Raw genomic sequence first — 23,640 nt, forward strand, 5'->3', positions numbered from 1 at the left:
CATTTCCTCTATGTGTACAGTCATTTTCATATGTATAATATTCAGTATCCAAACACATTCATTGTATTCAACACCTATTGATTGAATACCTCCTATGTGCCTTATGAATACAGTTGTGAATAAAGCAGACAAAAACCCCATCTTCTTAATTGGAAAGGCAGACAATCAGAAAATAAATAAGAAAAATAGAATGTCAGCTGATAACACATTCTATGAATAAAAATAAAGTAGGGAAGTGGGGTTTGCAAGGAGTCCGGGAGGGCATGGAGTTTAAAATTTTCAAAGTGTTTACAGGAATGTTTCACTGACAAGATCAAATTTGAGCAAAGATCTGAAGAAAACTGGAAGCCAGGGATTTTAGAAAACTGCTCAATATCAGAGAAACTGGATACAAGTCAGTCATGTGAAGTTAGCAGTGTAACTGTGGATTTCGACATCCCTGTAATTCAATAACTTGTACATCCAAAGCATCAAAATTGAAATCCCTCTACTTTCTGGCCGTCTCAGCAATAAGTGCAATAAAGTTAGTGGGAAGTTGTTCAGACTAGGGATGGACCATGGGGTGAGATAGTAGCATGGATAATATAATTGGGGATAGGGGGACATTCTTTTGTTGGGACAATGCCTATTTATTAATCTTTCCATGGATTTAAGATGCTTTGTGTATCTCTTTCAGCCTTTTGAGAGTAAACTATTATTGGAAATATTTAAAAGAAAATCAAAACTAAAAAGGCAGAAGGTCAGATTGAAGTCCCAGTATTTATGCATGGACACACATGTGCTTGAACTCATTTAAGTTCTTTCTTATCTTAATTTTCATTTTCCCAGAAGCAGATTTTGAGATGAAGGGTCAAATATATGTAATTTATTAGGGAGATGATTCCAGAAAAGTCCAGAAGGTGGATGGAGCCATGAGAAAAGAGGTAGAAAGCCAAGAAAGGGTTATGGAACAATTCCCTGCAGGATCAACTCAGGGAATCAAAGTGAAACATATCCTCAGAGTGATTTTATCCAAGGTGCAAAGGAACCAGGTACTTATCCATCAACTCCTACCAGGCATCTGTTGAGGGATGCCCAAGGGGATGTCAATTCCCGGTCACTTCCAGCTACCCAATATTCTACTGGAGTGGTCTCTACCAAACAAAGTACACAGGAAAATCATTGAAGATATTGGTCATTGTATGTCAGATGGTAAACATGACCAAAATGTATTGAGGGAATATGGGTTAAGGGTACCAATGGCAACTGGATATACTGTTCAAGAGAAAAGACCACAGGATTAAAATATTATTAGTCATTCTGATTCTTCAATTGAGTGTGTAACAAATCTGTATGGAACAACCATTATGCATTAGAAAGCAGTGAGACTAAGAAGATGTGGCCCCAGTCCTCACTGAGGTATTAAGTTGGGAAGACAGTCAAAGAAATAATCTCAGAAATAAATAAGTGCATGTGATGGGTATTAGAATAAAATGCTAAAAGGATATATTTCAAAGTAGTGGCTTCTAGCCTTAGGGAATCAAGGAAGGCGACTATGGAAAAACAGTTTGGAGAGAAAGAGAATGACTAAGAGTTCTCTATGCAGATGGAAGGAAGGGAAAATGAGAGGTAGGCAGAGTCAATGAGATAGATCAGGACATTGATTCAGAGAAATTGCAAAAATGTGATACGATTTTGTTCTTTTTTTTTCTTCACTTTTAATAACAATGGTGAATTCCTCTTTCTGAGTTCCTATGGTCATCTAAACACCATCTACCTGCAAAGAATAAGCCATCTTCCACTTCAGCTGATCAGCAGAAAACAAACACATAAGTAAGCTCAGGGTCTCCGAGTGACTGCTTTTCTTGCCAACCCACAATCATCTTTGATATGCCACTTCCTCTACATCCTTTGAGTTTGTGCTTCTCTGCCATTCTCTCTGTTTACCAGCATCACTGACATTTCATCTTCCACCAATGTGGGCTTGATCATTACGTCCTGGCCATCTTCAACAGGCTTGCTGATTGACCCACACATGATAGCTCCAGGTCAAAGCGGAGACTCTGTGGTATCCTGAACTACAGCTTACCTTGTTGTTCCCCTTAACTAAGACAGGATAGTTCTAAAAATAGAGGCAGGAATGTGGTGCATACTTGGCAAATGACAAGCTTTAACATCTCACAGAACCTCAAATGACTCCTCAGAAAACTCTGTTAATAGAACTTGGAAGATAAGAAGTATAAGCATTCTAGTTCTTTCTGTATATAAGATCACCACAGCCATGCCCTAATCATCCCTAGATTAGTGACTGCTCTGAACTATGTCCTCACATATACATTTTAGTGTATGAAATAGATGTAAATTATGCATACTTTGGGATATATGACTTCCATATTCCATTCTGCATCAATTCACCCAATATTTTTTTTTTGAGTGGAGGGATTCACTATTAACTAGGATAGACTCAAATTTCTGGGCTCAAATGATCCTCCCACCTCAGCCTCCTGAGTAACTGGTACTACAGATATGTGGTACTGAAACCCAGTAAATATTAGTGCTAACCAAGAAATCTACTCATTTAAACTTCATTTAATTATTAGGAATGAAAAGTAATTGTTACTGTAATTGTTACTATAATTGCTACTATATTCTATGTTTGGTGAATCCACTAGAGTACTTTCAATATTTAGATGAGTCTTCTATCTGGTTTATTAAAATATTACTGATAACTCTGTTTCTTGAATAGTCTTTATATCAATTTTATCATACTTAATATCTATAGCCCATGTATCAAATAATCATTTTTTGTTAGTTTAATCTAGCAATAAAATTTTTTATCAATAAAACAATTCCTATGTTTTATCTATTATCTTTGAGTTTTAATATCATAAAAATTAAAATTCCTGAGCAGTCTTCTAATAATTTAACTAATAATCTGTTTAGTTTTGTTTTTAAGTATAATAGTAAAATTGACTGTCCATAGTACTGAACACATTTAAACTTAAAATTCACCATAAATGGTCAATATAAAGCAAGATATTGGTAAATGTAGCATAAATGAGCTGCTTTTTTTTTCTTTTGTTATCATAAGAGCCAGGATCTGTGACAGAAAAAAATAAATGGAATATATAATACTAAAATTTGGGGACCACCCTCCTATACAACACACCTGCTTATCTAGCTAGTGTCTTAACTGGGCCATGTCTTCATGAAAAGGGGTCACCGAAGGCTTTGAAGATTAATTGATCCCATTTCTTCAGTTACATTACAAAAAATGGAGGCTAGTGCTTTGCCATTGCTCGGAGCTTTGGAGGACCTAAGATGCCAAAACATCCTGCCTGCACTGGAACTCACCCTTTCTTCACAGCAGCCATGAGCTGGTCTGGACACACTCTCTAGCACGCTCTTCTCCAGTTTGTCCCCAGGTGGCTGACCTGTACACACCCCATCAGCTGGTTCACTTGTCCAGTTCATGGTGACCAATAGGAGGCACCACTATGAGACTGGAAGGCAGACAAAAGGGTTGGAGTCCCTTGACTTGTGGGTCACCACTAGTTTTTGCATCCCTCTTTGAAAACCCACAGTTCTCTCACGTGGCCCTTTTCCACAGATTCAGGTGCTCTCTCTGGGTTCTAATGTTTCCTTCACTAGTCCCTTAATATCTAGGAACGGCATTGTCTCCCTGGTATTGTTGACCCCTGAGTCCTCTGTCTTCTTAGGTTCCCTTAACCCTGGTTTGTATCTCAGAGTAGAGTTTCTTGTTTACATGCTTTTCAATTCCCATGCTTGAGTGTACTATTTCATTCATGCTCAGACCTTGACTGAAACATGGCTCTTTCTGACACTCAGAGATTAAGGCTCAATCTTTGGCCCAAGTTTGAAGAGGCAAGAAAGTCCAAGGTATTCACTGTCATAACCCGTTACACGATGCTGCCTCCCACCCTAGATATTGCAGAACAATTTATTCTCATGCTACTATTTTATAAATACAAATTTAATATATGTATATTTATGTACGCATATTGTTTGTGTACATATGTGTATATATTTGTGTCTATATACGTACACATATATGTACAGTTATATACACACACATAATTTCTAGAAGTGCTGACTGAAGCTATGACTGGCTAAAGATTATGATTGTGAACAGGTCCACATAAGCCTCCTGAATTTCCTTTATGAGCCTGTATTTTATGCTTGCAAATTTCTCTTATGTTATTTGGCAAAGAAGCATCCAGCTCACCAATCCCCATTTTCTCTCATTTTCTATTTCACCAACTTGTCAGCCCTTCACCGAAGGAACAGACGTGCTTTTCAAGGTAACACGGATCCAGAAACGAAGAGATTTTCGGCAACAAATTAATATTCACTGCCCATAATCAGTTCAATTTCATATAATAATTTAGCACCACATATGGTAGTTATGAATAAGCATTGATAAAATTTCCCTAATCCTTTCCACATGGGCCAGAAGAGAAAGAATTTAAAAACTTGAGTGAGCCAATCAAGATAAATATTAATAGTTTCAAACGTGGGTTCAAAACTTTAACCAATAGGAATATGGAGCTTGGGAATCTGCTTTGTTGCAAAGTTATATAGAAGTAATTAATAGTATTATTGCCAAGAATTATATATGATCACATTATTGCCAAGAATCCAAAGGTTTTTGATGATGAATGAAATGTCTAGAAACGCATGTCTAATTACCAAGAACTTTTATTTTAAAAGAAGAAAAAAGGAGGAAAAAATTCTATTCACTATTGATTTTCTCATTTCTCTTCATCCTTTTTCTTTAGAAAGAGTGAGGTGGTGGGCAGAGATCGAATAACTAGCACATTCCTCATAAATCCAAAGTATCTATAATTCTACAGCATCTATTGAAATGTGCCTTCTCCTAAAATGATATACCCAAATATAACGAAAGCAGATAATATCCCGTTCTGAAACACACTTGAACTGGGTAACTTGAAAACCCCAACAAATATTCACTTGAGAGAGTTTGCTATAGCGATGATTACCAGAAGTCATAATAGTTCCTATAGATCTGCTGCTGCATGGTGTCCAAAAGATAGCAAGACAGGCCAGGAGCGATGACACATGCCTGAGACCCCAGATGCTGGGGAGGCTGAGGCAGGAGGATCACAAGTTCAAAGCCAGCCTCAGCCAGAGCACAGTGCTAAGCAACTCAGTGAGACTCTGTCTCTAAATAATATACAAAATAGGGCTGGGGATGTGGTTTAGTGGTCAAGTGCCCCTGAGTTCAATCCCAGTACCCTCCTCCCCACATACCCCACCAAACACACACACACACACACACACACACACACACACACACACACAAGATAAGCCAGACAGAATCATATACTGTGATTTTTCTCTTTCCAATCTTCAGAACTCATATCTAAAAGATTTCGAGAATTCAGAACTTACCTTTAACTGCACATTTAATAAAGAGCCCTTTAAAATATACCCAACAGACATGCGTGCTATTGTAATGTTCAATGCCTTGGGACTGGAGGCTCTCATGAGGATGTGGGTTTTAGTTTTACTAAGAAATGTGAGCACAAGGGAAAGAGAGAATAGAGCATCGTGATATGGAAGAACAATTCATAGGGTTTGGAGCCATTCCGTTGTATATCATGTCAAGCTACATATAAATTAGAGTATTAATACTATTTAAAGGACAATAAGAAAGATCTGTCACATGATAGAGGGTAGAGAGAAACAGTTCATAATTCAACACTTTTTTAAAAAATAAGTCATATAGAAGGAATATTGTGCCCCAGGAGCAATTCATGTTAGCAGAATGGAATTTTGCTCCTGGATTTACCAGGAGCTAATTGAAGGACCATCCCCTCCAGGCCTCATTTTCTCCCACCCCAGGCTTTGGGGGAAGCGCAGTGAGGGGGTGGACCAGATGATCTTTAAGATCGCTTACTGTGCCAGAATCAAATGTATTCTAAATCTATCATAAGTTCCATTTCACACACATACAAACACACAAAAGAGATAAAAATGCCAGTTGTTATCTTTTTTCCTAAGGCTTTGGTTTTGTTTCAGACCTTATTTTGGAAGAGGAAAAAAATCACAGATGAATCACTGCAAATTATGATACCAGTCATGGATCTTATCAAAATTGGCGACTCATCCATTTCCAGCAGTTTTGCTAGCCATGGAAAAATGCAATTTCTTTCTCTCCCTCCTCCAAAGGCCAAAGGAACATGATTGCATCTTTTCTCCAATCTACAAAAAAAAAAAAAGACTGACCATTCTTTATTGTTTTGTGCACTTTAGTGCTTAATTTATAGAAAAAAGATTGTCCGAGTCTATTTTGAAGTCAGTCTTTCAAAAGGCTAATGTTCATGTTTTGATTTTTTGACTTTAAAATAATAATGATAAAGATAATTATAATTAATATTTATTCCAATTTATTATAACTAGTAATTATTTTAAGTCTAGTTTTAGTTTAATATGATCATTGAATTTTGAGTCAAAAACATATATATTTATGTCCATCTTTGCTACTTATGGCTGTGTGATCTTATATTCATTATTTTCCTTGTTTGTTTTTAAATTACTCATTGGCAAAATATAAACACTGATAAAACATGCCAAATTTACTTCCCAAGGGTATTGTAAAAACCAAGCAGATTAATTATACAAAAATATTTTAAAATTTCAGAGCATGATGTCACTAATATTTATCCTAATTATTATTCCCCTGCTTATTTTTGTTCTAAATGATTTTGTACTCCATGAAGCATTAGAATTCTACAATATTTCAAATTGGAATTTACTATTAATTTTACATTTTTTGTGCACTTTTGAATTGGGGGCTGTCCACTTCTATATATGAGGGCTCATTTTTTATTCTAATCATTCTTTTAAAAAAATACTTTATTTTATATTTAATTTATGTGTATTAATGGAGATCCATGGGACATTTTAACACATGCATATGGTGTGGACTCTTTAAATCCAACTTCCCTTAATCCACCTTCCCTGTGCCTGACCCCTTTCTAAACTCTAGTAATCATTATTCTATTTTCACATTGATGTTTTTAAAATTTTCACATGTTTTTCTGTGTCTGGTTTATTCACATAATGTCTTCCATTTCCCTTCATTTTTCTGCAAATGATAGGGTTTTATTCTTCTTTGTGGCTGAATAATATTCCATTTTGTCTATATGCTATATTGTCTTTATTCTATTCATCAATGGATGAGCACCAAGGTTGATTCCATATGTTGGCTACTGTGAATAGTGCTATGATAAACACGGGCATGCAGGTATTCCTTTGGTATTCTGATTTAATTTGCTCTGGATATATTCCCAGGACAGGCAGAGTTCGGTCATATGTAGATCTAGTTTTAGGTTTTTGAGAAATTTCCATATTGATCTTCATAATAGCTGTACCAAGTTACATTCCTGCCAACAGTGCATCAGAGTTCTTTTTTCTCCACATCCTCACCAACATTTTTTTTTATAATAGCCGTTCTAACTGGTGTGAGATAATATGTAATTATTGTTTTGAGTTTGCCTGATAGCTAATTGTATCGAGCATTTTTTCATATATTTCTTGGCCATTTGTACTTCTTCTTTTGAGAGTGTCTAGATCAGTTTCTCATTTTCAAATTGGATTACTTGTTTTTATATCATTAAGGTTTTTAGGCTCCTTTTGTATTTCTTCTATTCCGTAGTTTATCTCTTCACCTGTTATTTCCTTTTTTATGCCTTGATCTTTTTACCTTGATCTCATCCCATTTACCTATTTTTGCTTTTGTTTCCTGTGCTTCTGGGGTCATATCCAAAAATTTCATTGACGTGTTTACCCTTTCTTTTCTCCTAATACTATCATGCTTTCAGTTCTTACCTTTAGCTGTTTGACCTACTTCAAGTTGATTTTTGAACAGGGTTAAAGATAGGAGTCAAGTTTCAGTCTTCTGCCTACTGATATCCAGTTTTCCTAATACAGTATATTGCAAAGTCTGTCCATTGTCCAATCTATGTTCTTGGTGCCTTGGTTGAGAATCAGTTCGTTGCAGACACCTGAGCTTATTTTTGGAACATTGAGTCTGTTCCATTGGTCTGTATGTCTGTTTCCAGGTCAGTAGCTTGATGTTTTGGTACTATGGCTCTGGAGAAGGTCTTAACATCAGATGTAGTGATGTCTCCAGCTTTATTCATTGTTCACATCTCCAATATGGAAATGTCCTTTGTATAACTGAAATCTCAATCCATCAGAATCACTACGATGGATGACAACAACTTAAAAACAGGGCAAATTTTCAAATACAATTTTAACCTAGTTTTTTCCAACACTTAAATAATTTCCATTCAACAAAGTGACTTTTTTTTTTTAAGTTTCCCTGAGCCTCCACAATGGAGGGAGTTTTGGGTTATTAAGTTCATTGCCAGGAAAAGAAACAAGAGTTGTGATTGCTGTAGAGAGATCTATGGAGAGATAAAAAGTTCTCTAAGATGGTGTAAGTTGCTATAAAGGGCCAGTTCCAAATACAAAAACACAATGAGAAGGTTTCTTTCAGATTTCTCAAAGAAAATCATTATAGTAACCTGAAAATTCAATAAAGTTCCTTGAATTTAAGCAGTCTGGGGAATTATTGGTTTTGAATTACCGGCAATCGTGAACAGGGTTAAATACAGTTTCAGAATGAAAATTAGTTTTATTTTGTCAGGAAGTGAGTGAGCAAAGAGGTGCAAAGGCAAGAAAGAGAAAGAGAGATCACTGGGGCTGATACCAAAAAGTGCAACATAAATTCAGAGATGACAGAGCAGGTGAAGATTGGCAGCGCGGCCACCACAATGTCACATACAGCTGAGAACGAGAAAGAAAGAGAGAAAGGGAGGAAGCCACAATGCAAATGAGAAATCCACTTCATTCCTTGAGGTCTGAATGAGATCTGCTCTTTCCTCTCCCACCGTTTGTGATGCCCTGATTGGAAGTAGTTGAAAGGATAAAAACTCCTTGGTTTCATGGATTCCTGGTTCCTTCTTTTATGTAGAACAATTTGCTGCAGTTTCATTTGAATGAAAATTAGTGACTTGTGACTTGTACAGCCTTGTCTGCATTCAGTTCTGATCCTCAACACATTCCAACACAATATTTTTATTTTTTTGCATTTGTTTTTATAAAACATACGCCCATTCTCCAGCCAGTGTGCACATTGTCCCTCTGGCTCAGAGGAAGTTTCAGGAAAAAGGCTTTACGGTGGTCCTTCCTCACGGATGTCCTCTCTGACAACTGGACTTCACAGGTGTATATGGCTGAAGTGATCCATCGTGGAGAACTGACATCAAAATCCTGCACTCCAAACACGGTGCCATTTGCTGAGTGCTGTTATTCAAGTCAGTTAATTTGTTATGTTTTTAAACATCATCAGTAAATAGGTACCAACTCATACGGGAAAGAGAAAATTTACATTACAGAAAAGATGCTAGATTAAAATGTTGGCCGTCTTTACCCCTGAACCCACTGATAGGAAGGACTGTATCTAAAAATCTGTGAGAAAAAAGAATATCTTCCTGAGTTTAAAAAGAAGAAGAAGAAAAAGAAAAAGAAGAAGTTGTTGTTGTCATCATCACGGCATTCGCAATGAGCTCAAATAAAAGTGAGGACTTCAGAAGTTAAATAAGGCTATTTAGAATCCCAGGTGCATGCTTACTAACTAGCTCTGTGTGGACTTTGTTCTTTCCTAACCTGAGCTACAGTTTCCCCTCCTGTAAAAGAAAATAGCAGTTTATATCACTGGGATTTCTTTGTGTTTTAGGTGAGATCATTTATTCTGTGTATTGTTTCACTCGTGAATTTTTTTTTTTTTTTTTTGGTATGGGGATTGAATCCAGGGGTGCTCAACCACTGGGCCACACATCACAGTCCTTTTTACTTTTTATTTCAAGACAGGGTCTTGCTAAGTTGCTGAGGGCCTCACTAAGCTGCTGAGGCTGGCTTTGAACTCTCAAAAACCTTCCTGCCTCAGTCTCTGGAGTCGCTGGAATTATAGGAGTGCTCAAACGTGCCTGGCAAAAAAGAAATTTTTTTAACAACTTCTCTTCCAAGCACTTGAGAATATATTGGTGGTTTTAGCTGTGGTGAGAGAAGAAAGACAATAAATATTAGCTATAATCAATAATTTACATGGCATGCTTAAAGGTTACAAATGCTCTAGGAAAAAGAAGTAAGAGGTTTGGAGTTTGGCAGGAGGTTTTGTGGGGTTGGAGGGTGGGCTATAGTGTTCAATGTGTTGACCAGAGAAGGACTCATTGAGAATATGGCATTTGAGCAAAAACTTAAAGAAAGTCAATAAGTTGATCCAGTGGTAATGAGAGCAGGAGAGCGTAGCAGGCATCAGAAACAGAGGCCCTATCAGTAAGCAGGCTGATGTGGTTGGAAAGAAGTAAGCAATGGAGAAACTGGTAGGAGAAACACAAGAGGCTCAATAGGAATCAGATCACAGAGTCTTACAGCCCGTGGTGAGGACTTAGGATCTCACTCTGAAGACAATGGAGAACTTTTGTAAGGTTTTAAGCAAGGCAGTGACATGACTTAATTAATGGTTTTGAAAGGAGCCTTTGGCAGCTGTGTTGAGATTTCTCAACGATGGGGACACAGGGCAATAGTAAGACAACCAGTTAGGAAACAGAATATAGGAGAAGAAAAAAGCAAGTGATCATTGCAGAATGGTGACAAGTGTGAATATATGGACCTAAGTTGAAAGTAAAGCTCATAAGATTCTCTCACAAACTGAATATTAAGTATGAGAGATGGGCAAGCATTGATGAAGTCCTCTAGAGTCTGGGATGGGGCAAATGGGAGAACAGAATTGCCATCAGCTGAGATGGGGAAGTCTATGGGTTGAGCAAGTTTCACGACAGAGAGATTAGGAATTCAGTTAAGTCATAACAAGTTTTAGATTTTCTATTAAACATTCAAATAAAGATGTCCAGTGGGCAGTTGGTTCTGTGAAGCTAGAGCTCAAGGGACATATCTGGGTTGGGCATTTTGATTCAAGAGTTGTCAACATTTAGAAATATCTAAGATATGAGACTAGATGAAATCAGCAGGAAAGTAAGTAAAGATAGAAAGTGAAGAGAGAGCAGAGCAGTGACCACTGAACTAAGAGAAGTTCTGGGGGTGAGGGGGATGCCCGAGAGCCAAGTCAAGAAAGTATATGTAAAGGAAGGTAAAAATAGCTAAACTATGGAACCAACCTAAGTGTCCTTCAGTGGATGAATGGATAAAGAAAATGTGGCATATATACACCATGGAATATTACTCATCCTCAAAGAAGAATGAAATGACAGCATTTGTTGGTAAATGCATGGAGCTGGAGAATATCATGTTAAGTGACATAAGCAATCTCAAAAAACCAAAGGCCAAACATTTTCTCCCATAGGAGGATGATAATCCATAGTAAGAGGTGGGGGGCTAAGGAAGAATAGAGTTACTTTAGATTAGGTAGAGGGGAGTGAAGGGAGGGGAAGGGGAATAGAGGTAGGAAGGATAGCAAAATGAATCCGACATTATTACCCTATGTGCCTATATGATTATATGACCAATGTGATTCTACTTCATGTACAACCAGAATAATGGGAAATTATACTCCTTTTATGTATGATGTGTCAAGATGCATTCTATGGTCACGTATAACTAATTAGAACAAATAAAAATTATGTTTTAAAAAAAGGAAGGCACTGATCAGGGATAACTGATCCCAGATCATGTAAGGCGAGGACTGAGAGTTGACTCCATGAAGATCTGGCTAATCTGTCACGAGGCGATTTGGTGGAGTGGTGAGGAGGTGGAGGAAGCCTAATCATTCTGTGCTTTAAGAGGTAATAGAAGAAAGTGAGAATAGATGTTTTTCCCAAGAAGTTCTGCTGAAAAGGGTAGAAAAGAAATGGAAAATAACTGCTACCCAAAAGGGAGTCCAATGAAGGCTTTTTGATGTGAAAAGAAATTACAGCATGATTCAGTGTTGATGTTAGATGTGTCAAGCCCGTGCAAAATGGCTTGTCACTTGGCAGCTGGTATTAGCTAGACTCCATAAGAGCCCAATCTTACATTCTGTAATCTTGACTTGTCAAAAAAATGTTTATGTATTTATAATTCCCAATATATAAGTACCCGTGGATATAAGGGATGAGGTTGGCCTATGCCTGGGAGAGCTCAAATGGAAAGAAAATTAAAAAAAAAAAAATCTTTCCCCGATTTAGGAATAGCCTTTCCCCAACATTTCAGACAGCCACACCATTTCAAGGAAAAACACCCAGGATAATTACCACTTCCTTTTCTAGCCATTTTGGATCCAGAACACTCACACCAAGAGGCATACATTCTCCCCAGAATGCCTTATTTTCTTCTTGGTAAATGAAAACATGTTCTTAGAGAATCGATGCCCTAGAGAGGCTTAGATCTTAGCTGATGACTTCCCCTGCTCCTCCAATCTATTCGATTCATATACTACCCTTGAAATACTATGAAAAATAAACAAGAGAAAGAAAAGAAAAAAGGCTAGACCAAGAATAAAAGGAATAAGAGAAAACTTGATCCAAAGTGATAGAGGCTGGTTGATTGGAATGGGAAGGACAGAGTGAATTATACTACAATTACTGAAGTCCATGTCAAATTGGTTGGGTGTTTATTTTGCCTACCTTTGGCCGTTCTCCATTTTCTGGTAGTAGCACCTTGATTTTTCTCTTGAAAACTGTCGCTCTGTTATTGCCTACAGGCCTGGTGGAACGTGGATCTCCTTGCTGTAGGCAGAATGCTCAAGTTGGACTGATCAATTTCCATCTTGAAGGCAGTAACATAGGGAGGGAAAAGAGTTCCCCTTTTTCTTTTTCCCCCACTTTTGTATTATGTTAGGCACATCTACGTGTCCTGCAACCTTAGAATGCTAGCACTAGATTAGTCCACAAATCTGATTGTTACCGTAGACTTTTAAAATGACTTCTTTTAACATTCAGTTTCCTAGGAAGAGATATGCCCCTGTGTGACACGTTAGGTCCTTCCAGCGCTTTCTCTCACCGACTTTATAGAATCCCTATTAGATAACAATTAGAAATTACTATTCCTCCTGTTCCCCAAGTCCTCGATTACATGTCAACAAATTAATGCTAAAATCTCTGTTCCTTTATTTTCTCTTTGATGCAATAATAATGATTAAATAAATAACACTGCAATACCTAATATGAACTTTAAAGGATTTCTTAGTTCTTTTTCATATTCTAGACTGCCATTTGTGGGGAAAAATGAGATCCTTTGTCTATTAAAAATTCTTTTTAATATCTAAAATGGAAATTAGCTATCGAGATGCCACTCTCAAGAGCCTTTTGCTCTTGGCTATGAAACCTTCATTTGAAAGCCTTTTCCTTTGAATTCTCTGCCACAGTTTTATGGGATGCTCAATGTAAACAGATGCCTCATATAAATTTCATTTTTATAGGTAGCTAATATACTAATATCCTACAGGGATAATTTAAGCTCCCAGGTGTCCAGGTTTTAACTAGGCTACAAAGAAAATTTAGCCAAGGACAACAGGACAAACCACCTAAGCTAGAAATGTCATGGCTTTTACATGAGGCATAAGGACTTCAGCAAACTTCCCAACAGTGTCACACAAAGAACAATCTGGCTAGGGAAGAGACTCCATTAACTGAGGTGAATCAAATTTATAGATTTTTGTTGGGGCCATTTAGAAGCATGAAGTCCTTGTATATATTATTTATATACACAATCCCACATTGAAACTTGGAGTAGTAAAATGCCTCATAATGAGATGGCATCAAAACATCTACTCTTCCTACCAAGCTTATTGTTCGGAGATTACAGAACGGAATCCATGCTATTGGAGGGTTCATCATGCAAAAATAGATCAACAGTTCCTATTATGCGCACACATATATATGACTGCATGCAGCCAAGTTCCTGTTGAGACGAAATTTAAACCTTCACAGGAGAAGCTACCAGCCATTCTTTACACTCAAAAATTAACAGGGAAGCAGTTCTTTGAGTATTCCCTACATACAAAATTACCTTTGTTCGTTATTCAAACCTGTGTTTGGGAGTCACTCTTTGCCCTGGTGTAACAGATCCTTTTAGAGCTGTCCCCCCCATAAGACAGGGACTACTAAGCTCAGAATTAGGAAGGAAGTGAGTCCACTAGCTTCAAGGACAAGAAGTTTATTGGAAGAAATCAATCCCTACCCTTCGAAGGCTAGATATTTGACAAACCTCTGCAAGTGATTAGCTTAGTAACAACTGAGGTCTGCAAAAGGAAAAGCTGGGGACATGGGATACAGGACTGGGGGTCAACATAATGCATGGGACTGGGGGGATCTCATGGATTTTCATGCAGCATCTGTCTGGAGCTGCAGTCTCCTTAGGCATAGAAGTAATGCTTTCGGGCTTTGGGTCCAGCATGAATGTAAACTCTAAAAACCACCAAACCTGTGCGGTAGCTGAATTTGTGCCCTGTGGTGGGAAGCAAGTCAGGGAGAAGTTTTCAGCTAGCTGAGACATGGTTACAACAGAAGTGACAGAAGAGGTCCTCTCGACTTCACTCCAAGGTACAAATGGGAAGGAAGATGAATGCCACCTTCAAGAGTGCCCATCCCAGAAAATCTTGACAATATGGAAATACATTTTCCCAGAATTTGTAACTGTGAGATTTTCTCCTAATAGATGTGATGGCTTCTTTAATGTGTCAAGTTAGCTAAACTATGGTGCCCAGTTGTCTGGTCAATCATTATAGATGTAGCTAAAAATGTATTTTGTAGATGTGATTAACAATCGGTGACTTAAGTAAAGAAGATTATCCTCAATGTGTGTGGGCCTCCTACAGTTAGTTAAAGGCCTCAGGAACAAAAACTGAAGTTTCCTGGAGAAGAAAGAATTGTGCCTGAAGACTATAAAACAGAATTCCACTTGAGTCTCCAGCATACCAACCTGTTCTATGGATTTTCAGTCCCCATTATCATGTTAGCAAATTCTTAAAATAAACCCTCTTCCAATCTCTTTCCATTCCTCCATAGAAAAATACATAGATATATACTTATATATGCACATATGCATATATACATATTTGTATGCACACACACACACACACACACACACACACACACACACATGACCAGGTGAAAGCTTGAGTGATTCTTTGGAAAAAGGCAAACTATGCATCCCCGATCCTCTACTCTTAGAGGAAAGAGACCAAGGGGAAATATTGGGGAATAATATTAACCACATTATATTGTTATATTACATGCATCTGTGATTATGTAACAACAAATCCCATCATTATTACAACTATAATGCACCAACAAAAATTATGGGAAAAAAAGGCATCCCTGTGTGTAATCCCAGGTGGAACAGTAGTCCAGTTTTTGTTTGCCACTTCTACACAGTTCATAAACATAGGCTTATATTCCATCACTATAATGCTCAAACCCTCACACAGAGTTAAAATGATTTATTAAGAGTCACACATCTTGCCAATACACGTATCATTCTTCTTTTATAAATAACACCCCCATATCTTCCTTTTTAAGTGTATTTTCTGTAAATTATCTTTCTAACATTATATTACACTCAAAACGAAACTGTAAGAAAGGGGAATCCCAGGCAGACTCTTCTTGTACTTTCAAATAACCCCAGGGCTTTGGCAGAATTCCTAAATTCTCTTCAGGTTTCGGAGAGGGACAGGGAAGGACCCAGTGGAATCTATAGCAGAAGCTTAGTTCAGAAACTGAGAGAAAATACACATGGCCATTCACCTGGAAAATAAAAAAGGAGAGAGAAAGCCAAAGCTCAAAACTAAAGAGATCAGTAACCTCAAATTAAATTCATTAATTCATCCAAAATGTATTAATTAAGCAGTTACTATACAAGGAGTTATGCTTGGCATCATGGGTCATGGGGCAGTGATGTGGAAAGACAGAACGTGAGCTATGCCCTCCAGAGCTGTAACGTATATATCCTATATACATTGGTCCTAGTTTACATATGAGGAAACTGAATATGAGAAAGACAAAGAAATGTGGTGTTTCTAGAATGTTCTCTCTCTCTCTCTCTCTCTCTCTCTCTCTCTCTCTCTCTCTCTCTCTCTTCTTGCTGTTGTTGTTTTGTAGTAGGGATTGAACCCAGGGGCATTTAGCCACTGAGCTATATCCCTAGCCCTTTCTTATAGTTTATTTAGAGACAGAGTCTCATTGAGTTGCTTTGGGCCTAGATAAGTTGCTGAGGCTAGTTTTGAACTCCCAATCATCCTGCCTCAGCCTCCTGAGCCACTGGGATTTCAGTGTGTGCCACCGCCCCCAGCACTAGAATCTACTCCTTAAGTGAGACAAGTAAAATAAATAAATAAATAAATAAATAAATAATGAATAAATAAATAACTGTAAAATGAGATAAAATTCAAGAGGTCTCATTGGTGTGGATGGGAGTCAGTTGATGAGAATTCTATGGAGGAATGATAATAAAGGGCTCTAGGGTCCCAACATGCAATGCTGCCTGCTAACAGAAGATGAGTGTGACAAGGAAGGGCCAGGTTAAGATCTTTGGAGGCCTTATTTCCCAAAGAGGTTGACAGTGGGGCTCATGTCCCTTTATCACTACCATATAAAATGCAAAGCAAAAATAGTACTAACTTTTTTTCAGTTAAAGAGATTCAGCTAAGTTCTGAATGTTCCCACAAGGAAGGTCACTGCTCTTCTGGCAGTTAGATATTCGTTCAAAACCAATTTTTGTTGAATAGTTGAAACAAAGACCGAAGGCCCACAAAGACTATTTTAGTGGGAAAAAAAAATATTCTCCAATTCTTGATCTATAGAGTAACTTTGTATAGGCAGAAATGGAGGGGGGGGGGAAGTATGCAAGTGATATTATTTACCCAAGAAAACAGACTGGCAACTGCCAACCTCATCAAGAGAATACAAAATGGCAATTAGGTAGATAGGTAGGTAGGTACACAGGTCACCTTAAAGGACAGAATCTCCCAATTCAGTCTGCCTCCTAGAAATAGATCACCCAAGATTGAACTGAAAGTTGATTAAATATCATGAAGTTGATACGTATGCAAAGTATGACACGTTTACCTGACCACAGGACTAACCCATCCCAACTCCATCCCCATGAAGGCAATCAGTGTCCAAGTCATGATCAAAAGTTGTTTGACAAGCACATATTCAGAGAGAGAGAGAGAGAGAGAGAGAGAGAGAGAGAGAGAGAGAGAGAGAGAGAGAGCCTGAATTGAATTGAAATAGCAGCAGCTGGCAAGAGCTTAAAGCAGCCATTTTTATCTTATTGAGGGTCTCTGTCAGTGGAGCCAGAGTTCCAGACCCCATGAGGCTGCCCCACAGAACATGATGGGCACTGCTACATCTGCCTCTGTAGTCTTCCTTCTCCCATTTGGCCACCTGTCCTTGGCATGGACACATTCTTTGGAAACCCGAAATTTCTTCAATAAGGCTTCAGTAAAGTTGGGCAAGACAGTCTGCGGTCCATTCAAAGTCTTTAGGTCGAGATCGTGCTCATCTCTCTTTTCTTTTTTAATTTTCTTTTTTTAATTTTCAAGGGCTTCTCTGTCTGCGAGTTCAGTTCTGAGTGCTTGCTGGCATATTCCCTGCTCTTCATTCATACCAGTTGAGAGTGGGTTCAGCCCTCTCATTGTCATGCACCTCACTGGGTGAGTAATTACTTCCTCAGGAACTCAACTGGTGCCACAAGCAGTTGTTCACCTATTCAGGAATGTAGACAAAGAGCTCATTTACAGGACCTAAAATCTTATCAAATCCTGATTTATACAGGTAACCACATCAATAAACACATCAAAATCCTGCTGGGTAAGTGACAGTCACTAAATAACACTGAATGTGTCTTTCCTGATGGACTTTGATTCAGAATGCACAGCTCTTTCTCTCTAATAAAACTTTTAGACTGCCTCTGCACTGGTAGCAAAGCTTTCGGCCATGCTGACCACATCTACTTGACTTTGTAAAGCATATCGCACGGGGGTTGATTGAACATTTTCAGTCATTTCCTTGTCCCGGTGGTGGATAACTTGACATAGCACCAAGCTATCATGTATCAATTGCGTACTTTTAAAATTATGCTGACATGGAGCAGTCTAGAATAATCGTTGCTGTTTGAAGAAATGTTTGCAAAGCAGAAAGGTTTTAAACTCTTTGAAAGATGGAGGAAAGAGAAAGAGAAATAACGTGTTTCAAGCCAGTCACTTTGTTAGGTACTTTCCACGTGAAGTATTTATTTTCAAGTTCAAAACACATACCTATTTCTTAAATGAAAAGTGAAGGCTCAGGTAAATTAAGTAACTTGTCCAAATTCTCACAGCCAGTAAGTGGTGATTTCAGGAACACAAACTCAAATTCACCTTCCTCTAAGGTCTAATCTCATTCCGTCATACCATGCTGCCTTTTTCCACACCAATCAGCTAGTAGGCTGGTAATTCTTGAGGCCTCTGATGCATTATTATAAAAAGCATCTGCTTTAGAATAGAAGTTATTCTTGGTTTTAGATTTCCTAAACTCACCATCATACCTATAGCACTGGAATAAGGTAGAGATAAAAAACATAAATAAACTAATATTTCTATTATCTTCCCTAACTCCCATATAGTCACTAAGGAACATTGGCTACTGTCACTAATCATTCAAGGAACTCAGCAGGTATTTTTATAGCACCACCTTGAGCCACCCATTCCTGATGGGTTTTGTAAAAGATTCTTACCATAGTCTGCCCTGGTGGCTGAACACAATAGATAAGGACCCAGTATAAACTTGAACAAATCAGGGTTTTGAAGAGGTTGAAGAAGAAATATTTTTTTTCCAATCACTTAGTTTTTTTTTGTTGTTGTTGTTTGTTTGTTTTTTTTAATGTGTAGAAAGAGAATCAGGGCACCAGGCTATGATTAAAACTGTTAACCATACAGATAATTTGCCCTTTCCTTGGAGCAGTTGACACTAAACCTGCTCAACCAAGAAATCCTGTTTGATAGTGAATGCTCCTGCTTATCAAATCACAAACAGTCAACCATTTCCAGTCAAAGAGTCAAGCAGACCCTGGCTGTGATATCAAAACTTGATGCTATCTCCCCTGCCCTTCTTGGAAACTTTCTGTCTTCTGACATGCTCCTGGGGTGTGGCAGCAAATACCACCTGCAACATACTAGAACGTGAAAAACTTCAAATATGAAATGGAGGGTACTGATTCCGAAAAAAAAAAAAAAGAGCATTATTTGCTCTTTGAACCTCAGTATCTTCTCCTACAAAATGGGCATGGTACCCCTGTCTCACGGGGGCATTGGAATATCAATGAAATATGGTTGGTGGAAGGTTTTCCATTTGCCAAAATATTAGCTGATGTGTAGTATAAACCAAGTATTGTGACAGGCACTGGGGATACAAGAATAAACGAAATAGATGCTGCCCATGTTCTCATAGATCTTTAGAGGCAGACAAACATTAAATGAATAGTCACAGGACAAGCTAAGTAATTAACATTTGTTGATGTTATAAAGCATACTATAAAGCACAGAGTTCTGTGGGAGTATATAATAAAGACTTCCTGCAATAGGTTAAATAACACCACCCCAAAATGTAAGTGTCCTGATCCCTATGTGTGAATATGTTACCTTACATGGTAGAAGGAATTTTACAGATATGATTAAGTTAAGGACTGAAGATAGGAAGATTACTTGAATTTTCAGGTGGGTCTAATCACAAGAACCCTAAAAGTGAGAGAGGAAAGATAAAGGAAGATTTGATGACAAAAGGGGAGTTTTGAGGGATAAGATATGAGGAAGACTCAACCCACCATTGCTGACTTTGAAGATGGTGGAAAGGGCCACAAGCTAAGAAATGTGGGTAGCCTGGCAAGAAAACACTCTCTTACAGCCTCCAAAATGGAAAGCAGAAGGCTGACATTTTTATTTTATACCAGTGAGGCCTGCTTCAGACTTTTGGCCTTACAATATGGTAAGACAATAAATTTCTATCTGTTATTTTGAGACACCAAGTTTGGTAATTTGTTATAGCAGCCATAAAAAACTCATACGGCCTACACTTAGTGGACTGGGGAAAGCTTCTTTGAGGTATTTCACTGTGACATAACAGGTAAGATGATATTAGAGTACCTCCCTGTCCCTCCCTATTCACTTCATACCCTAAGAGTAGCACCAATGCCATGACTTCCTCACAGGCAGTTTCTATATGTTTTCTTGAGGTACCTGGTCCAGGAAGTCATATTCCAGACAGACTCCTTGGAACCAGATAGCTCTTTTGGGGACCTCTTTAAACAGAATCTCAACAGCACATGCTTCCCTTCTTTCAACAAACATTTAATGAGTACTTACTATGCGCCAGGATCTGTACTAAGTGCTGTGAGTGAACAAAAGAGAAAGTTAACATCTCCAATGGTAGAGAATCACTATAGAGTTCATCATTATACAAAAGATTAACTCCACTTGATCATAATTTCTTTGGAAAACCAGAATCACTCCTGGAAAACTTGGTATAATCTTAAAAAGTGCTGTGGTCTTAGAAAGCACCAAGAAACAAGGCACTCAGTTCAACAGAACCCCCATGAACAAATTTCAGACACTAGCAATTTAATATACATACTAGAAGATTCCATTGACTTTGAAATCTTCTGTTCTTTGCCAGAATGTTTAAACAATGTTACCCTCAGCAAGAGACAGAGTCACAGGTCCCATTTTTAGGAACTGGCAATGCCGGATACAGAATGGGCCTCTGGATGTGCAACTCTTAGTTTCTTTCTGAAATTTTAGTAGTAAGTCTTAAAAATAGATTTTATGTTACATTTCAAAAGTGAGAAACTCACAGATAGTTGAAGAGATAATAAAAATAAACAGGATCACATAAGAGAGCTTGGCATAAATCCTGCATAAATACCTACAAAAAAAATAAAACTTCAATGATTGGAATTGAAGCAAAACTAAAATCATTGGAATTTTCATCACTTAACAATTTGAGGGGGAGGATGTTTAGGTTTCTATTGATTTGTTTTGTTTTCAAATCATCAGTGCAATTTTGGCTTAGCATAAATACATGTCCCACTAAACAGACTGCCCCCCACCCCATGCTTACCCAAAATAGAAGTGAGCATCCTTCTCACTGCAGAAAACTCCAGGAAATCCTGAGATCTTGGTGGAGCGTGTCCTCGTCAGACCATTTAAAGCATGTTGCAATCATGCATAATGAAAGAGAATTCTCAACTGCCTATTGGTTTGAGAAGGTGACCTGCCAGTCCCTGGATATTTGGGTGGGAGACATTAATCAAACATTCCTTTGTCAGTGTTCGTTAAATATAGTTAAATGATCCTATCTGCCTGGGCTGTTTAGACCTGTCAGAAGTAATCTGCCCCTTCTTGAGGATTGCCAAACAGGTTTTCATCCCAAGTGACTCCGTCATTTACTCCTGTTTAAATACAAATCTTACTTACTCAGTAAGTCTGGGCTCACCCTTAAAAACTCCATATGTGCTGAACACACGATGCTGTACCAAGTGGCTGTGGCATCTTCTCATTTCTCTGACTACTACAAAGGATGCGGCCAAATTTTCCTCCAGGGAGTTGGGGAGAATAGAAAGTAAATTGAGGGCAAACCACAGAGACAGCAAATGGGGATTCTCAAGCCCAGACTTGGAAGGATGGACATGAATGACTTTATCCTTATTGACCCAGAACCCAGATCAGGAAAGCAAGCATTATCCAAGCCACGCACAAAGAATAGGTCAAAAAAGCATAGCTATACATTTTCTGGTTTCTACCATATGATGAAGATTTGCAATATGGAAGACAAAAATGAAACTCCTTTTCACAGGGCCAAGTATTTTCAACCTCAGAACAAAGAAGTGAGAGCTGTTCTTCTCAGTGCCACTGGGGGCGCTGATTTGCTTATTTAAGCCACCAAATTGGTTTGGTTGTGTCTTTGGTGCTGGAATGTTGGTAGTGGAGCAACACCGTGGTTCCAGACAACACCAATGTTTGAGCAGAAGGAATTGCCAATTTGCTTCTCAGAACTGGCTCTTGGATGGGAGAACCTTAGACCTTTTTACCCCATAATTTCTCTTTTAGGAATCTCTGCTAATGGACCGTTTGACAATACAGAGGAAGCCTTAATGTGAGAAAATGTTTGTCTTACTTTTGTTTATAATCAAAAGAAAAATGAGATATAAAAGGACACACCTACCTAGCCAGCAAAAACTGGTTTAAATTAATGACTACTACACAGAAGAGGAATATTCTGTAGCCATCAACACTTGGGCATAAGAAGTTTCAAAAACAAATTGGTTTTCATCTGTTCACAATATTTAACCTGTTCCAATATTTCTACAAAGATCATCATTTGTTCTGGTTATCAGGCGCAGACAAAACACTAAAGATAACCCCGAGAGTACAGATGCATTACACAATAGACAATACTGAATAGGGCTTCTCTTTTTAAAATAGTTACATGAAAAGATTCATTATTTATTCTTAGACAACAAATGCTTAATCACTCAATTATCTTTTATATTTGGTTCTGTTTAAGAACCACCAACTGGTATTCTTCTGTCTGCTCTCTCTTAGGAAAAACTGACTGCTCATTTATATACCCACCTGGAAAAAATAACTTACAGGTAGTGCTTTCTCATAACTATTTGATAAACAAGTCCTTTATTTCCTGGCATACCCTGGAAGGGGCCTTCTTTTTTTTTTTTTTTTTTTTTTTTTTTGATAGTTATACAACAGGAAAACTTGCATTTATATACCCAAAAAAGTAGATGGAGCTGAAAATCATCCTTCAGATAAGTGTGCTCTTCTTTTAACTTTGTAGGTTTTCATGTCTTTATTAGATTCTTAGCTTGTCTTTGACTTGCTTATGTTGCCTAGCACGAGATTTAGAGTCGATACGTGTCAATGAATCCTTCTGAACAAGTAAATAAAGCCTCCTTATCAGGGAGTTTCCATGTTTTTTAAAATTTTCTTTGCCTCAAAAAGCATTTTAAGTTTTATGATGAACCTCCAATATTCTCGGTAAGTCAAAGAGGAAGTTGTAGGTGGAGTAGTGCACACCTGTAATCCCGGCATCTGGGGAGGCTGAGGCAGGAGGATCCCAAGTTCAAAGCCAGCTTCAGCAATTTAGTGAGGGCCTACACAATTTAACTAGACCCTGTCTCAAAATTTAAAAAAATAATAATAATAAAAGGGGCTAGGGATGTGGCTCATGGTTAAGTGCACCAGGTTGAATTCCTGGTTTAAAAAAAAAAAAAAAAAGACAAAGTCTGATTGAAGTAGAGGTGGGGAAGGAACAAAGATGAAGATGATCATTAATTTTTCAGCAAACTAGGATACTCTTGGAAGTGAAAGGAAAAACTATTAGCAATTGCTTTGGGACAACTTATTTTACATTTCTGCTTTCAGAAGATTACATGCCCAGATTGTCCCAGGGAAATGACTGGGAATTGGCTACATAAAATGAAAACCCCAACTGGGGACATACTATAACTGAAGTCCCCAAACAAACAACAAATGGGAGAAAAACTGTATTTGCAAAACACAAGCAGAGGGCTAACTTGGTCAAATTAGAAAGTGCTCAAACAGAACAATGAGGCAGAGAGGAA

At 37.9% G+C, this 23,640-nt stretch overlaps 1 long non-coding RNA gene across 5 annotated transcripts in view; it reads left to right on the top strand.

Moving 5' to 3' along the window:
* The window catches only part of LOC308644240, a 175,894-nt gene that overhangs the window by 138,103 nt on the left and 14,151 nt on the right, over positions 1-23,640 (top strand). For 3 of the 5 annotated variants that reach the window (XR_014020927.1, XR_014020928.1, XR_014020930.1), the window contains one exon: positions 17,573-17,683. The exons of the other annotated variants lie outside the window; for them this stretch is intronic. This is a non-coding gene — a long non-coding RNA (uncharacterized lncRNA). The remainder of the gene's footprint in view (positions 1-17,572; positions 17,684-23,640) is intronic. 5 annotated transcript variants of the gene reach the window in all.

The sequence above is a fragment of the Spermophilus citellus genome (genome assembly GCF_964194105.1).
Source record: "Spermophilus citellus genome assembly, chromosome: 3".
Lineage (NCBI taxonomy): Eukaryota > Metazoa > Chordata > Mammalia > Rodentia > Sciuridae > Spermophilus > Spermophilus citellus.